This window comes from Myotis brandtii, unplaced genomic scaffold, assembly GCF_000412655.1.
Source record: "Myotis brandtii unplaced genomic scaffold, ASM41265v1 scaffold394, whole genome shotgun sequence".
NCBI classification, from domain to species: domain Eukaryota; kingdom Metazoa; phylum Chordata; class Mammalia; order Chiroptera; family Vespertilionidae; genus Myotis; species Myotis brandtii.
Genome location: NW_005365111.1, coordinates 1,400,251 through 1,405,802, shown reverse-complemented (window position 1 = coordinate 1,405,802; position 5,552 = coordinate 1,400,251). Strand labels below are relative to the sequence as shown.

General features: G+C 40.6%; 1 protein-coding gene and 1 pseudogene across 1 annotated transcript in view; one reads left to right on the top strand and one right to left on the bottom strand.

Moving 5' to 3' along the window:
- PGK1 (phosphoglycerate kinase 1) overlaps window positions 1–5,552 on the top strand; it is a 31,656-nt gene that overhangs the window by 3,889 nt on the left and 22,215 nt on the right. The gene's annotated exons all lie outside the window — the stretch shown is intronic.
- On the bottom strand, window positions 4,985–5,457 carry LOC102248752 (annotated as a pseudogene).

The window sequence follows — 5,552 nt, the reverse complement described above, 5'->3', positions numbered from 1 at the left end:
CAGTTTATGTTGTTCACTATATTCCACAAATGAGAGATCATGTGATATTTCTCTTTATCTGATTGGCTTATTTTGCTTAGCATAATGAACTCTAGGTCCGTCCATGCTGTTGCAAATGGTAGGAGTTCCTTCCTTTTTACAGCAGCGTAGTATTCCATTGTGTAGATGTACCACAGTTTTTTAATCCACTCATCTGCTGGTGGGCTGGCTTTTTTTTATTTACCATAATGCCCTCGAGATTTCTCCAAGTTGTTGCATGTATCAGTAGTTCAGTCCTTGTATTACTGAAGAGTATTCTATGGTATGGTTGTTCTACCATTTGTTTAGCCCATTAAAGGATATCTGGGTTATTTCCAGTTTTGGGCTATTTCAAATAAAGCTGTTGTGAACATTGAACATTCATTCGTACACAAGTCTTGGTATGGACATAAGTTGTCATTTCTGTTGGGTAAACACCTAGGAATGGAATTGCTAGGTCATATGCTTAACCTTTGAGGAATTCCCATACTGTTTTCCAAAGCAACCACACCATTTTACATTCCCACCAGCAGTGTATGTGATCAGTCTCTGCATCCTGATCAGCATTTGGTGTTGTCATTATTTTTTATTTCAGCCATTCTGATAGTTCTGTAGTAAAATCTGATTTCATGCCTGAGTGTTTCAGGGAAGTGGAAATGAAAGGAGTGCAGATTTTACATGGAATGGAAGAAGTGGAATGTGTAGGCAAGAGCAGTTTCTTTGGTGGAGTCCACCGAGAGAAGGAGCTAAAAGGAGAGCTGTTGCCTGGCCGGCCAGTGTGGCTTAGAGGTTGAGTGCTGACCTAGGAACCAAGAGGTCACCGGGTTCGATTCTCATTTGGGGCACATTCCCAGATTGTGGGCTCGATTCCCAGTAGGGGGCATGCAGCAGGGAGCTGATCAATGTTTCTCTCTCATAGATGTTTCTATTTATCCTTCTCCCTTCCTCTCTCTCTAAAAATCAATAAAGAAAAAGGAAAAATTTTGTAGTTACATCAGTATTGAGTAAATTTGTTGGTATGGCAAATTTTAGTTTCCCAGTTTTACTGGGATGTGAATTCAACAAATGCTGAGTTAGTTTAAGAACCTAAAGTGAGGCTTAAATAGTATTGAGCACTGTCTTGCTGCAGTTAATTGTATCCAAATTCTAGGAAAAATAAATGATGCTAGAAGTTGAAAAAAAAAGAAAAGAAAAATAAAGGAGAGCTATTGTTGAGAGTCGAGGAGATGATAGCGGAGGTAATCCACAGGTAATGAGAAGAGAGTGCAAGTCCAATTCTCATCAGTAAGCTATGTAAGCTTGGATAGATGTGACAGATCAGATTCTTGAGTGTTTCTGCGAAAAGAATTTCCTCCTTGTAAGGGCTTGAGAGTAGGGAGTAGCACTGTAAGGGGTGGCTTGTGCTCTGCCTCTTGCCCTTAGCCCTTTTGACCACAGACCTTCAGGGAGGCTGCAGAGGGAGAAAATGACCCGTGGTAATGGAATACTCTATCCTTTTTGGAATGCACTTTATAACCTTGTTCAGCATATTTAAAGAAGATGCTTTTGAATCAGAATCAAGTAGCCTAAAACTAAGGAGAGTGTATTTATTTCTTCAAAGGCATATGTACTGACTTTATTTTTTCGGACTTTCTTTAATTAAAATGTTTGAATAATAGAATTATTATCTTCACCCACCTTTGGAAAGGCTGCTCTTCAGTGAGGTAGATTGGAGTACAGACATGCCTCTTTTTATTGCATTTTGCCTTATTGCACTGAACAGATACTGTGTTTCTGTTACAAATTGAAGGTTTGTGCAATTCTGCATTGAGCAAGTCTACAGGTGCTGTGTTCGAAATATGCTCACTTTGTGTCTCTGTCACATTTTGGTAATTCTTGTAATATTTCAAAAATTTTTATTATATTTGTTATGGTGATCTGTGATTAATGGTCTTTGATGTTACTACTATAATTGTTTTGGGGTGCCATGAGTTCCCCATATTAAGGCAGCAAACTTAATAAGTATTGTGTGTGTTTTGACTGCTCTCTCCCTCTCCTTGGGCCTCCCTATTCCTTGAGACACAACAAAATTAAAATTAGGCCAGTTAATAACCATATAGTGACCTCTAAGTATTCAAGTGAAAGGGAGAACAGCACATCTCACTTTAAATGAAAAGCTAGAAATGATTAAGCTTAGTGAGGAAGGCATGTTGAAAGCTGAGATAGGCCAAAAGCGAGATTTCTTGTGCTAACAGTTAGCCAAGTTGTAAATGATATAAAGCCTAATATGCAAATTGTTCCCATGGGAGTTCAACTGGGAGACTGATCGCTTGCTATGGTGTGTGCTGACCACCAGGGGGTGGCGCAGAATGAAGGAAGGCGGCAGCCAGGGAAGGGAGGCCCTGGCCAGCAGCCGGAAAGCCGGAAAGCCCTGATTGGCCCTGATCGCCGGCCAGGCCTAGGGACCCTACCTGTTTATGAATTTTGGGGTCCCTAGAGAGAAATGTTGATTGGCTGTCTCCTGCACGCCCCCCCCCCCTACTGGGAATTGAGGCCGCAACCCAGGCATGTGCCCTTGACTGGAATTGAACCCAGGACCCTTCAGTCCACAGGCTGATGCTCTATCCACTGAGCCAAACAAGCTACAGCACAAAGGAATAGTTCTTTTTTAAAAAAAATACTTTTATTTTTTATTTTATTTTTTAAATATATTTTTATCAATTTAAGAGAGGAAGGGAGAGGGAGAGAGAGATAGAAACATCAATGATGAGAGAGAATCATTGATTGGCTGCCTCCTGCATGCACCCCAGTGGGGATCGAGCCCACAACCCGGGCATGTGCCCTTGACCGGAATTGAACCTTGGACCTTTCAGTTTTCAAGCTGATGCTCTATCCACTGAGCAAACCAGCTAGGGCAGGAATAGTTCTTGAAGAAAATTATAACTGCCATTCCAGTGAACACATAAATGATATGGAGAAAGTTGTAGTGGTCTGGATAGATTAAATCAGTCACAACACAACATTTACTTAAGCCAAAGCCTAATTCATAGCAAGGCCCTAACTCTCCTCAGTTTTTTGAAGGCTTAGTGAGGTGAAGAAGCTGCAGCAGAAAAGTTTGAGACTAGCAGAGGTTGGTTCATGAGGTTTAAGGAAAGCAGCCGTATCCCTAACATACAAGCACAAAGTGAAGCAGCAAGTGCTGATATAGAAGCTGCAGCAAATTATCCAGAAGATCTAGCTAAGATCATTAATTAAGGGGCTACACTAAACAACAGATTTGCAATGTAGATGAAATAACCTTCCTTATATTGGAAGAAGATGCCATCTAGGACTTTCATAGCCAGAGAGGAGAAGTCAATGCCTGGCTTCAAAGCATTAAAGAACAGGCTGACTCTGTTGTTAGGGGCTAATGCAGCTGTGACTAAATTGAAGGCAGTATTCACTTACCACTTAGAAAATCCTAGGGCTCTTAAGAATTATGCTACATCTATTTTGCCTGTGCTGTATAAATGGAACAACAAAGTCTGGATGACAGCACATCTGTTTATAGCATGGTTTACTAAATATTTTGGGCCCACTGTTGAGAGCTTGCTTCTCAAAAAAAAAAAAAAGATTTCTTTCAAAATATTACTGCTCATTGACAATGCACCTGGTCACCCAGGAGCTCCAATTGAGATATACAGTGAGATTAGTATTATTTTCATGCCTGCTGACACAACATCCATTCTGCATCTCATGGATCAAGGAGTAATTTCAACTTTCAAGTCTCATTATTAAATAAATATATTTTGTAAGGCTATAGCTGCCATAGATAGTGATTCACTCTGGATCTGGGCAAAGTCAATTGAAAATCTGGAAAGGATTCGCTATCCTAAATGCCATTAAGAACATTCAGGATTCACAGTATGAGATCAAAAATATCAACATTATCAGGATTTTGGAAGAATTTGATTCCAGCCCTCATGGATGATTTTGAGAGGGGTTCAAGACTTCAGTGGAGGAAGTAACTATAGATAGAAAAGGTGATGAAAATATCAAGGGAACTAGAATTAGAAGGGGAGAGTGAAGATGTGACTGAATTGCTGCAATCTAATGATAGAACTGTAATGGATGAGGAATTGCTTCTTATGGATGAACAAAGAAAGTGGTTTCTTGAGATGGAATCTCCCCCTGGTGAAGATGTGGGAAGATTATTGAAATGACAGCAAACGATTTAGAATAGTACATAAACTTAATTGATAAAGCAGGGCAGGGTTTGAGAGGATTGACTCCAACTTGGAAAGAAGTTATACTGTGGGTAAAATGCTGTTAAATAGCATCACGTGCTATGGAGAAATTGTTCCTGCAAGGAAGAGTCGATCAGTGTGGCAAACTTCACTGTTGCTTTATTTTAAGAAATTGCCACAACCATCCAGCCTTCAGCAACCAACATTCTGATCAGTCGGCAGCTATCGGCATCAAGGCAAGGCAAGGCAAGGATTATGACTTGCTGAAGGTCAGATGATGTTTAGTATTCTTTTTAGCAGTAAAGTATTTCTTTTATGCAAGAATGTCTTAAGGTAATTTTAATGTAAGTTATGAAAACAGATTAATAGTCAACGGTAGCCTCATTTTAATGACAAAAAACAAAGGATACACAGAAATGGCATTGTCCCTTAAATAAGTTGAATGAGGTGTTGATAACCCTGTAATCAAAGTAATCATTCTCTTTTATGTACCACATGTCAATTTTATATATTATCAATTACACTAAATTAAAAAAAATTCAATTTTGATAATTCAGGCAGAAAACTGAATACACAGGAACTAGAGCTTTGATTTCAGAGAGGAAGGGAGAGGAAGAGAGAGAGGGAAACATCAATGATGAGAGAGAATCATTGATTGGCTGCCTCCTGCACGCCCCCCACTGGGGATTGAGCCCGCAACCCCAGGCATGTGCCCTTGACCGGAATCGAACCTGGGACCCTTTGATCCACAGGTCGACGCTCTATCCACTGAGCCAAACCATTTGCTGTGTCTGGAGGTCCAGCGTCTTAAATTGGTGCTTGAATTTGTCCATCAAGGCAGAGGTCTTCTCTAGATTCATGGTTTTTACTGTCGCATCCATCAACTTAACCACCCTGGCCACTGACTTGGTCACCTTGCCCATTGTCACCACCGTCTGGACTCTGGCAGCCACCACATCGGCCCGCACTCATTCTCAAGAAATTCACTGCCTGATTCTTCTGGTGAATGGCATTTTTGGCGTGTATCTTCGCAACTTCCACGTTGCCCTTCTGAATGTCCTTTTAAATTTTGGCCTTTTTGGCCTTTTCCTCCTTGTTGCATTTTTTGGTACTTCTGCTCAGTTCTTTGGCCTCGAACTTCAGGTTGAACAGATGTTTCTCCATGTTAGACATAGTCCCATGGCTCCTCTGAGTGGGCGGCCAGGTAGATGTGCGCTGAAGGGAGGCAGAAAGGCTAAAGTATTTTTATATATATATTTATTAATTAAAGAGGGAGAGAGGAAGAAAGAGGGAGAGAGAGACAGAAACATCAATGATGAGAGAGAATCA